This window comes from Oncorhynchus clarkii, chromosome 10, assembly GCF_045791955.1.
Source record: "Oncorhynchus clarkii lewisi isolate Uvic-CL-2024 chromosome 10, UVic_Ocla_1.0, whole genome shotgun sequence".
Taxonomy (NCBI): domain Eukaryota; kingdom Metazoa; phylum Chordata; class Actinopteri; order Salmoniformes; family Salmonidae; genus Oncorhynchus; species Oncorhynchus clarkii.
The window spans coordinates 46,692,036-46,704,910 of record NC_092156.1 but is presented as its reverse complement, the minus strand read 5'-3'; the positions used below and the strand labels follow the sequence as shown (position 1 = coordinate 46,704,910).

Here is a 12,875-nt window from a genome sequence, read left to right as displayed (position 1 = left end):
AGTCAGCGGTTCTAAAAAAATAAAGGGTTTAACTGTTGTACTTTTGTTGGAATATCGGAGCTGCGAAGCTCAGCAAGACCATAACGCTCCAACAAACAGCGGCACTGACAGATCAAAAATCCCTTACGCAAACACAGCAAACACAAAATAGCGCGCTAACCAGCCACCGCACCGCGCTAACCCCCCCCACCCCACCCACCCCACCCACCTCCCACACACAAACAAGGCTCGTAATCTATCGTGTGGGTCTTCGTACATTTCACAAGTTGAACCGAGTTCAATGAGACTGCTCCACCATCAACAGCCTGAGGGGTACTCGATCACTGTTTAGGCAAAGGGCCAGAACATTATCTCTACCAAGAATTTGAGAGACACATAAACAGAACATTACTAATGATAATTCACTAAAAGCCTGTTTCGAGAGGAAAGTGACCATCATTATTTCAAGGGCCATCCAGCTGGATAGAGAGAGACGGAGTGCTTGAAATGTACAAAATGGAGTCCGTTCTGAACTTTATCCTAATCTCCCCTCTCATCATGTTTTCATTTATATTGTTGCCTCTTATTGCCCTTTCTCAACAGCATAGCTGATATGCCTGGTCTTGCCTGCCACAGTCATCTCTGCATTAAGGGGAAATCAAAGAGCGCCACAGCATGCGATTGCACAACAGCCAGTCATGTAAACAAGCAAAGTGAACATACTGAGGAGGAGGAGGGGCTGGGTGCTGGCACTGTCAGGCAGCAGGGCAGGTTGGGTGTGCAGCAAAATGAGTATAGTCAGGCCAGGTGTTGGCTGGAGCAAAGGGCCTGCAGCGGAGAGGGATGGTCCCCAGAGTGTCCTACTTTCAGGAGGACCCAGGGGCCCCGTTTGCGGTCCCCCATGCCGTCCCTGCTCTGTTTGGTGTAGCTGTAGTGTATGACAGTGGATAACTCTCCTATTCCTCACCCTCCTCAGATCCAGGCCACCGGGAGTTTTGGAGCATGTGGAAGTGGAACCCTGAGCTAGCACCCGGTGCGGCAGCAGGAGACAGGCACCCAGGCCCAGGATGAGAAGGAGGAGGGTGGGAAGAAGCAAGAGGATGAACCTTCCGGCCCCGGAGCCCAACCGGGTGCCCAGCCGGGGATTACCGCGCAACGCAGGGCAACCCAACCTGGTGCCACCCTCAGCCCCCTCTTCACCAACAGACAGCAGCACAGGGATTGGATACACACAGAAATCCATCCAATTGACTGTTCAATGCACTGTCCCTTCCCACAGCAGCTTGCCCTGGTAACAGTGGTAGTAGAGCAGCAGGCTTTGCAACCCTGAACCAGATTCAAAATACTCCCATCTCTTTGTTAGATCCACTGGAGTCCCCATGAGAAAGTATCCCCTTCGTGCTTCCTGCGCAAGGAAGCGTGTCCGCTCTGGATCACACCTCGCCCATGCCTCAGCCCTCCGTCCCTCCCAAATACACGCACTGCCCACGCACTCTGGCGGCCATGAAATTGGACATCAGAGCACTGCTGCGTGGTAGCAGATGGTGCTGGTCCACTCCATGGCCAGAGGACAAACTAACAGTGGAGGGAGTCACTGAGCACAGAGAGGCCAAAGCAACCTGACCCAGCCCAGGAGCACCGTAACAACTCCAGCTCCTACTCCAGCCCCAACCAGATCCCAGCAGACCAAACACCAGGGGCCTCAGTTATCAACTATGAGTACATTTCGTACTAAATTCTGGCGTACGAGGAGATTATAGGATTTGCAACATATACGTTTTCATTGATAAATCAGACATATTATATTTGTGCGGTCTTGAAAGAGCTACAACCCTGGATGGAAAACGCCCATCACCTTTTATGGTAACAAAAACACCCGCCATCTCCTTTTATTTTTTTATTTTCACCTTTATTTAACCAGGTAGGCAAGTTGAGAACAAGTTCTCATTTACAATTGCGACCTGGCCAAGATAAAGCAAAGCAGTTCGACACATACAACGACACAGAGTTACACATGGAGTAAAGCAAACATACAGTCAATAATACAGTATAAACAAGTCTATATACGATGTGAGCAAATGAGGTGAGATAAGGGAGGTAATGGCAAAAAAAGGCCTGGAATGGTAGATTTGCAGTGGAAGAATGTGCAAAGTAGAAATAAAAATAATGGGGTGCAAAGGAGCAAAAAAATAAATACAGTAGGGAAAGAGGTAGTTGTTTGGGCTAAATTATAGGTGGGCTATGTACAGGTGCAGTAATCTGTGAGCTGCTCTGACAGTTGGTGCTTAAAGCTAGTGAGGGAGATAAGTGTTTCCAGTTTCAGAGATTTTTGTAGTTCGTTCCAGTCATTGGCAGCAGAGAACTTGAAGGAGAGGCGGCCAAAGAAAGAATTGGTTTTGGGGGTGATCAGAGAGATATACCTGCTGGAGCGCGTGCTACAGGTGGGTGATGCTATGGTGACCAGCGAGCTGAGATAAGGGGGGACTTTACCTAGCAGGGTCTTGTAGATGACATGGAGCCAGTGGGTTTGGCGAGGAGTATGAAGCGAGGGCCAGCCAACAGGCTACAGGTCGCAATGGTGGGTAGTATATGGGGCTTTGGTGACAAAACGGATTGCACTGTGATAGACTGCATCCAATTTGTTGAGTAGGGTATTGGAGGCTATTTTGTAAATGACATCGCCGAAGTCGAGGATTGGTAGGATGGTCAGTTTTACAACGGTATGTTTGGCAGCATGATTGAAGGCTGCTTTGTTGCGAAATAGGAAGCCAATTCTAGATTTAACTTTGGATTGGAGAAGTTTGATGTGGGTCTGGAAGGAGAGTTTACAGTCTAACCAGACACCTAGGTATTTGTAGTTGTCCACATATTCTAAGTCAGAGCCGTCCAGAGTAGTGATGTTGGACAGGCGGGCAGGTGCAGGCAGCGATCGGTTGAAGAGCATACATTTAGTTTTATTTGTATTTAAGAGCAATTGGAGGCCACGGAAGGAGAGTTGTATGACATTGAAGCTTGCCTGGAGGGTTGTTAACACAGTGTCCAAAGAAGGGCCAGAAGTACACAGAATGGTGTCGCCTGCGTAGAGGTGGATCAGAGACTCACCAGCAGCAAGAGTGACATCATTGATGTATACAGAGAAGAGAGTCGGTCCAAGAATTGAACCCTGTGGCACCCCCATAAAGACTGCCAGAGGTCCGGACAGCAGACCCTCCGATTTGACACACTGAACTCTATCAGAGAAGTAGTTGGTGAACCAGGCGAAGCAATCATTTGAGAAACCAAGGCTGTCGAGTCTGCCGATGAGGATGTGGTGATTGACAGAGTCGAAAGCCTTGGCCAGATCAATGAATACGGCTGCACAGTAATGTTTCTTATCGATGGCGGTTAAGATATCGTTTAGGACCTTGAGCATGGCTGAGGTGCACCCATGACCAGCTCTGAAACCAGATTGCATAGCAGAGAAGATATGGTGAGATTCGAAATGGTCGGTAATCTGTTTGTTGACTTGGCTTTCGAAGACCTTAGAAAGGCAGGGTAGGATAGATATAGGTCTGTAGCAGTTTGGGTCAAGAGTGTCCCCTCCTTTGAAGAGGGGGATGACCGCAGCTGCTTTCCAATCTTTGGGAATCTCAGACGACACGAAAGAGAGGTTGAACAGGCTATTAATAGGGGTGGCAACAATTTCGGCAGATCATTTTAGAAAGAAAGGGTCCAGATTGTCTAGCCCGGCTGATTTGTAGGGGTCCAGATTTTGCAGCTCTTTCAGAACATCAGCTGACTGGATTTGGGAGAAGGAGAAATAGGGAAGGCTTGGGCTAGTTGCTGTGGGGGCTGCAGTGCTGTTGATCGGGGTAGGAGTAGCCAGGTGGAAAGCATGGCCAGCCGTAGAAAAATGCTTATTGAAATTCTCAAGTATAGTGGATTTATCAGTGGTGACAGTATTTCTTATTCTCCATGGACTTTACAGTGTCCCAGAACTTTTTTGAGTTAGTGTTGCAGGAAGCAAATTTCTGCTTGAAAAAGCTAGCCTTGGCTTTTCTAACTGCCTGTGTATAATGGTTTCTAGCTTCCCTGAACAGCTGCATATCACGGGGGCTGTTCGATGCTAATGCAGAACGCCATAGGATGTTTTTGTGTTGGTTAAGGGCAGTCAGGTCTGGGGAGAACCAAGGGCTATATCTGTTCCTGGTTCTAAATGTCTTGAATGGGGCATGCTTATTTAAGATGGTTAGGAAGGCATTTAAAAATGTTAAAAAATAACCAGGCATCCTCTACTGACGGGATGAGATCAATATCCTTCCAGGATACCCCGGCCAAGTCGATTAGAAAGGCCTGCTCGCGGAAGTGTTTCAGGGAGCGTTTGACAGTGATGGGTGGAGGTCGTTTGACCGCTGACCCATTACGGATGCAGGCAATGAGGCAGTGATCACTGAGATCTTGGTTGAAGACAGCAGAGGTGTATTTAGAGGGCAAATTGGTTAGGATGATATCTATGAGGGTGCCCGTGTTTAAGGCTTTGGGGAGGTACCTGGTAGGTTTATTGATAATTTGTGTGAGATTGAGGGCATCAAGCTTACATTGTAGGATGGCTGGGGTGTTAAGCATGTTCCAGTTTAGGTCGCCTAGCAGCACGAGCTCTGAAGATAGATGGGGGGCAATCAGTTCACATATGGTGTCCAGAGCACAGCTGGGGGCAGAGGGTGGTCTATAGCAGGCGACAACGGTGAGAGACTTGTTTTTAGAGAGGTGGATTTTTAAAAGTAGAAGTTCAAATTGTTTGGGTACAAACCTGGATAGTAGGACAGAACTCTGCAAGCTATCTTTGCAGTAGATTGCAACACCGCCCCCTTTGGCAGTTCTATCTTGTCTGAAAATGTTGTAGTTTGGGATGAAAATGTCAGAATTTTTGGTGGTCTTCCTAAGCCAGGATTCAGACACGGCTAGAACATCCGGGTTGGCAGAGTGTGCTAAAGCAGTGAATAAAACATAGGGAAATAGGGATAAAACTTAGGGAGGAGGCTTCTAATGTTAACATGCATGAAACCAAGGCTATTATGGTTACAGAAGTCATCAAAAGAGAGCGCCTGGGGAATAGGAGTGGAGCTAGGCACTGCAGGGCCTGGGGGCGATAAAATGGCTTCAATGTATAATGTACAGACAAAGGTGTGGTAGGATGTGAATACAGTGGAGGTAAACCTAGGTATTGAGTGATGAGGAGAGAGATATTGTCTCTAGAAACATCATTGAAACCAGGAGATGTCATCGCATGTGTGGGTGGTGGAACTAATAGGTTGGATAAGGTATAGTGAGCAGGACTAGAGGCTCTACAGTGAAATAAGCCAATAAACATTAACCAGAACAGCAATGGACAAGGCATATTGACATTAAGGAGAGGCATGCTTAGTCGAGTGACCAAAAGGGTCCAGTGAGTAGTGAGGTTGGTTGGGGTCACGGCGATTCAGACAGCTAGCCGGGCCATCGGTAGCAAGCTAGCATAGGATGGAGGTCTGTTTTTTGCCACCTCGTGCGTTTCCGTCGGTAGGATTAGTGGGGTTCCGTGTGGTAGAGGAGATCAATCCAATTCGCAAAAAAGAGGCCCAAGAAAAAAAAAAAAGAAAAAAAAAAAAGAAGTTGTCCGATAGGTCTATTCAGATAGCAGCCGATAAGACAGCTAAAGATTAGTGGACCGCAGATGGGCGTTCAGGTAACGTCCCGACGGAGGAGCCAGCCGGATAACTCCCTCGGGTAGATAACGTCGGTAGTCCAGTTGTGAAGGCCCGGTGGGGCTCCGCTTTGGCAGTAAAACGGGTCCGGATAGGTGATTGTAGCCCAGGAGTGACTGATGGTACTCTTCAGCAGGCTAGCTCCGGAATAATTTATGTTTGCTCCGGAATCGACTTAAGCCGATAGTCACACGGATAGCAGCTAGCTAGCTGCGAGATCCAGGTATAAATGTCCAGAGTTAGCGGTTGAAATCCGGGGACGTGGAGAGAAAAATAGGTCCGGTATGTTCCGGTCCGAGCCGCGGCGTACAAAACTGCCGATAGAATAGCTGGGATAGGATAGCTGATGACCACAAACCGTGGCGAAGGTGGAGTAATGCGTCCTCCGAAACATGACCCGCCTAGCCGCTCTCCTTAACACCCGCCAGCTTAACCCGGGAGCCAGCCGCACCAGTGTCGGAGAAAACGCTGTTCAACCATCTAACTTTCGAGCATGCTTGGCTATTGAACGAGTGATTGATAAATGGTAGCCACCTCGTTGATGAGTAAACTAAACATATTAGATGACATGCTGCTATGGCAAATCCATCGGTTTTATCATTAGGCCTATGTTTTTATTAGCCATTATTATAGGTCCTGTCCATTAAACACATCCCATTTCCCCCAAACAAACAATAAGCCTATTTGCGTGCAACAAAGTTGATCAACCTTCTAGAAGTTATGCACATGCCTGGTTTGAGCCCTCCTAACCCGGGCCCCAAGCCCTCCTAACCCGGGCCCCAAGCCCTCCTAAGCCGGGCGCCAAGCCCTCCTAAGCCGGGCGCCAAGCCCTCCTAACCTGGGCTCTAGACCAAGCAACAGTCCTCCTAACCTGTGCTCCTCAGCCCCGGTCCTAACCTCAGTTCCAGTCCTAACCTGGGCTCCAGCCCTAACCCGCGCTCCAGTCCCAGCTCTAGTCCTAACCCCAGCTCCAGTCCACCTAACCTTGGCTCCAGCCCTGGCTCTTGTCCTAACCTCAGCTCCAGCACCAGCCCCAGTCACACTCAAGGGGCCACTGTCACACAGCCCTGCAACTCAACCGATTGGTGTCCACTGAGCAGCAGCATAACATAGTGTAGCTCCTATCAGGACTTCTCTCTCTGCAGATATAGAAAACAAGACCCGGGAAAGAATCATCCACCCCGCCCCAGCAGACTTAATGAAGTGATGAATACTTTCACCAGCAACAAGAGACAGAGGCATGAGGAAACAAAGGTGGGGGTAGGGGGACAGCTGTGGCAGGCAAACTACAAAAGGCAACAGTCCTGAGCGTTCGGCAGTGAAATAGTAAATATCTGTTCCTTGTGACCAGAGACACCTTTACCCACCATAGTGCAACACAACTTGAACAGACAAACTGGGCCTGATCAGAGTAGCAAGAGGTCAGAGGGCACACAGGCCTCTCAATGGTCAACTCTCTGGGAATGTCACCACACACACACATACGGAAATCTATAAAAACCACTAAACCAGTGATTGAAACAAAGCAGTCAACTTTTTGTTAGGTTCTGTTTAAGTGAAGTGGATCCATTTGTGGTGATTGAGGGCCCCTGTCAGGGTGTTCTCCAGTGGACTGTAAATACAGAGGGCTTGGCATGAATCTCCCTGAGTGAGGGCCTGCTCTACTCTGACATGGCCACCGCCGCTCGCCCACACCAATCAATGCCTATCGATTGGCTTACAGGTACTTCACATTCAGCCACGGTTGCAACGAACATCCCAAAACGATTTGGAGCGTCATTTGAGCCCAGTTAATCTGGTCGTTTGGGATGTCATGGGGAGTGAGGTGTCTGTTTTTTACAACCCAGAAAAAAAGGAGGGAGAGAAAGGGGCGGTTTATCTAGTTTAAACATTCTATGTTTCCTGTAGCCTATATTAGAATGACATGTCAGGACATTTAATACAGGGAAAGAAAGAGAATGATAAAATACGAAAGAGAGAGAAAAGGCTAAAAAAAGGAAAACAAGGTTTTGTAAGAGCACAGGTGTAGGCTATATGTGTTAAAAAAAATAGTACTAACTAGATATCGCTAGAGAAGTAATGGCGAAACACCATCAGCGGACAGTTTACCCCATTCACGAAACTGGTTTGCTCCTACAGACAGTGAGTCACGTGGCAGTGGCTTGATATATAAAGCAGGCAGACCGGCATTGAAGCATTCAGTTACAATTCGATTGAATGTAAGAATGGGCAAAACAAGTGACCTAAGCAACTTTGAGCATGGTATGATCGGTGCCAGGCGCACCGGTTCCAGCATCTCAGAAACGGACGGTCTCCTGGGCTTTTCATGTACAACAGTGTCTAGGGTTTACCGACAATGGTGGGTCAAACAGAAAACATCCAGTCAAAGGCAGTCCTGTGGCTGCAAACAGCTTTTTGATGCGATCACCAACATTGGACAATTGGAGGAGTGGAAAAACATTGCCTAGTCTAACGAATCACAGTTGTCTTTGCGTCATGCTGATGGCAGAGTCAGGATTTGATGAGTCCATGGCCCCATCCTGCCTGGGGTCAAAGGTACTGTACAGGCTGGTGGCCGTGGTGTAACGGTGTGGGGAATGTTTTCCTGGCAAACATTAATTCCCTTAATAAAAATTTTGCAATCCGGTACTCTATAGATGGGTGTACCTAATAAACTGAATCTATATGGTTTTGTATGAGAGGGGAAGATGTGTTTGACTAAAACATTTACATGGGTAGGGGGAGTGTGTGTGTGTGTGTGTGTGTGTGTGTGTGTGTGTGTAAACTGCTGTTGGTAGACCCCAGCATGACTGAGGAGGTTGGAACAAAAAAATAAATCAGCCGCCCAGCTGCGTTTTCCATCAACACATTCCTGGCAGCTCACATGCTCTCCCTTTCTCTCTGTGGGGCTGTGTAGAACGACCCCTAGGGAAGCGATCCTTAGCCCGCGGACGCACGAGCACCTCGCAAATGCTCATCACAACAGGGCAGCCTGCAGGAGATGCACAGGGGGCTTCTCTCCCTCTCTACGAGTTTCCCTTGCCGCGTGGGGCACTGCAACCAGAAGCGTCTACCACCACTGTCACATACACCGGTCCTGTACCAGGAGTCACATACACCGGTCCTGTACCAGGGGTCACATACACCGGTCCTGTACCAGGAGTCACATACACCAGTCCTGTAGTGGTCTATGACACGTTTAAAGCATGAACATAAACCTCACCTGAAGGCCAGTAAAGTATTCAGATAAGGCCTTATCAATGACATTAAACAGAAGGGAAACGCGTACTGTATATGGACATCCCACTGTATAACTGCACAGACGCAGACTGCAGAAGAAAAAAGCAAGTCCTGCTTAAACTGCACACCGGTACACCAGAATAGTGATGGACTAACTAAATCATTAAAACCAGCCACCCACTCTGCCATCTGTGCAGTAGAACTATAATTGCCACTTTGTCCAGGTACAACGTGTTTAGTTTTTTTTACTGGTGAAACACAGCGACGTTGGTCAAAATCTCCATAGAAGAGCAGCTAGGTGCCACCGCACATCACCTTCACCCTCTTTTTAAATATGCACGAGAAGAGCACCGGCGGTGTAGTTGTAGCAGATAAACACAGCAGTTGTTGGGGTTTTTTTTCTCCCTCCAACCCCAGATTTTGTGAAACATGTCCTGCGGCTCTTCCTATTGGATGAATGGCACTAGCATGGCGTTGCATGGTCACATTGAAAATGCTGCTTTGTAACAGCACTGACGAAGGCATCCGGCTGAAACATATGCTCCTTTGTGTTTGACTTGTAGCGCCCCTGTGACCGTTCGTATTCTCCCTAGCACGGATTCAATAGGTCGATTCTTTTTGCATCTCTGCCTCATTTGGGTTACTCCTTTTCATGGTACGAGTACCTTCTGAGCTCTATACATTTATTCTCCGACACACTGACCACCTTTCTTTTACACCTGAGCGCAAACCCTCATTTGTTTTTAAATGCAAATGTTTATTTCACCTTTTATATAAAGCAGGTAGGCCAGTCGAGAACAAGTTCTCATTTACAACTGCGACCTGGCCAAGATAAAGCAAAGCAGTGCAACAAAAAAAACAGAGTTACACGTGGGATAAACAAATGTTCAGTCACAATAGAAAATATGTATGTAGTGTGTGCAAATGAGGTAAGGCAATAAATAGGCCATAGTGGCGAAGTAATTACAATTTAGCAATTGACACTGGAGTGATAGATGTGCAGATGAGGATTTGCAAGCATAAATACTAGTGTGCAAAAGAGCAGAAAAATAACTAATATGGGGATGAGGTAGGTAGTTGGTTGGATGGGCTATTTACAGATGGGCTGTGTACAGCTGCAGCGATCGGTAAGCTGTGGGTGTTGCTATGGTGACCAGTGAGCTGAGATAAGGCGGAGCTTTACCTAGCAGAGACTTATAGACAAACTGGAGCCACTGGGTTTGGCAACAAATATGTAGCGAGGACCAGCCAACGAGCGCATACAGGTCGTAATGGTGGGTAGTATATGGGGCTTTGGTGACAAAACGGATGGCACTGTGATAGACTGCATCCAATTTTCTGAGTAGAGTATTGGAGGATATTTTGTAAATGACATCGCCGAAGTCAAGGATCGGTAGGATAGTCAGTTTTACGAGGGTATGTTTGGCAGCATGAGCGAAGGAGGCTTAGTTGCGAAATAGGAAGCTGATTCTATATTTAATTTTGGATTGGAGATGCTTAATATGAGTCTGGAAGGAGAGTTTACAGTCTAGCCAGACACCTAGGTATTTATAGTTGTCCACATATTCTAAGTCAGAACCGTCCAGAGTAGTGATGCTAGGCGGGCAGGCGGGTGCGGGCAGCGATCGGTTGAAGAGCAGGCATTTAGTTTTACTAGCGTTTAAGAGCAGGAGTGTTGTATGGCATTGAAGCTCGTTTGGAGGTTTGTTAAGAGTGTCCAAAGAAGGGCAAGATGTATACAGAATGGTGTCGTCTGCGTAGAGGTGGATCAAATAATCACCTGCAGCAAGAGCGACATCCTTGATATATACAGAGAAAAGAGTCGGCCCGAGAATTGAACCCTGTGGCAGCCCCATAGAGACTGCCAGAGATCCGGACAACAGGCCCTCCGATTTGACACCCTTCTATCTGAGAAGTAGTTAGTGAACCAGGCGAGGCAGTCATTAGAGAAACCAAGGCTGTTGAGCCTGCCTGTAAGAATATGATGATTGACAGAGTCGAAAGCCTTGGCCAGGTCGATGAAGACGGCTGCACAGTACTGTTTTTTTTTAATCGATGGTGGTTTATCATCGATACTGGCTTTCTACATTGGTAATATCAAACAGCTGGTGTTTTAGTATAAATAAAAACCATTTATTGTTTCGGGCATATATTTAAGCAATAAGGTCTGAGGGTGTGTGGTATATGGGTAATATACCACGGCGAAGGGCTGTTCTTACATACGACGCAATGCAGAGTGCCTGGATAAGCCCTTAGCCGTGGGATATTGGCAATACACCACAAACCCCTGAGGTGCATTATTGCTATTATAAAAGTGGTTACCAAAGTAATTAGAGCAGTAAAAATAAAATGGTTTTATCATACCCGCGGAATACGGTCTGATATACCATGGCCTTCAGCCAATCAGCATTCAGGGCTCGATCCACCCAGTTTATAAAAAGGAATAGGTCTATTACTGCTTTACTTTATAAAACATTGCTCCACAAGAACTACAGGGCTCTACAATATTACGCCTGTAAATCTCACTAACTCTATTCCCCATTCCCCATCTCTCATGTCTTGTTAAGTCATGAATCCAGATTGCTCAAGTGGTTAGTGATGTTTAGTGCTCTCCAGTTTTTTCCCTTGTAAAAAGTGAAACTCAATTTAGCTGGTTTGCTTCACTGAAGTGGCCGCTCCACAATATTTCAGGCTACTCCCCAGGCTGCCCTTTCCTTGACCTGTGACCTTACAGCCTTGGACCACATGCACACGCACAGACTTCAGACGGACCACCATGCTCAGGGCCCTCCCCAGCGGCTGACCCCAGACAGGGAGGGAAGCCATGGGCTGGCACAGGGGAGCAGTCCGGGGCTGGATGGTGGAGGAGGGAGGGCAGAGTGTGTTGTGTTGGGGCTGGTTTTTTCCAACAGAGCAGACTGTTCAGAGGCAGCCATGTGCTCTATTGGATCCCTCTGGGGGAGAGGAATGATGGCTCTCTAGAGCTAGGTGCTGTTTGTCTTCATTACCCATAATCCTTACATCTCAGGGTCTCACACACTCGCCCGAGGGGATCCAATGGCGAGCGCAAACACACACACACACACACACACCTCCCGTCCCCCTCTGTGTTTACCCTAGCCTTGTTCAACCTCTATGGGACAGCAAAACCGGAGTGACGGCCAACATTACTAATGATCTCAATTACCACAGGCAATTATCTGCAAAAGCTGGTGTGCATGACGTGTGTGAGTAGTTGGACTGGAGTGAGGTGATACAAGGCAGGGGAGGGTTCAGCAAGACATGAGATTGGGTGTCACTATCCCAGCGCCTAACTAGCTGTGTGCAGTGGAAACAGCATGTTATTGGCTGCCTCTGTGGACAAAGCCGGCAAACTCGGACTGCATTCTAAAATGGGTGTGAAACAGTCTCCTATGCAAAGCAGCTGGGGTCTCTCTCTCTCATATATATATATATATATATATGTATAGCAGGCACACATACACAGATAATACCACGGCTACATGCTGCTAGAGCAACACCACTGCAGCCATTTCTCTTATGACCTTAGGATGAAACGCAACCGAGGCAGTGACCCCGATGAATCCTACATCCCCTGTTCACATGAACAAGAAAGCATGTTGCACCCGATAAAGGTTTCCTTTGAAACATTCCTTCCACTTGTCAAAAGACAAGCCAAGGAGCACAACACTGCAGTAGGTCTAGATCTTATCACACACATTCATTTACAAGGCCTTCTTCATTCATTCATTCATATAGACATTCAAGTTTTTTGCCACCTTTGTTCGTATCAAGCTTCCTGCCACATTGTTGGCCAAACACAGCAAGATAGGTTTACCTCCGTATTCACCATATTTACTGCCATTTGTTTATTGATGCCGTCTGGGTGAGCCCCTCCCCCCAGCCTGTGGACACATCACCCTGATGACCCTG

General features: G+C 47.5%; 1 protein-coding gene across 3 annotated transcripts in view; it reads right to left on the bottom strand.

The window, feature by feature from the left end:
* Positions 1-12,875, bottom strand: part of LOC139418640 (pro-neuregulin-2, membrane-bound isoform-like) — a 106,358-nt gene that overhangs the window by 26,997 nt on the left and 66,486 nt on the right. The window lies entirely within an intron of this gene.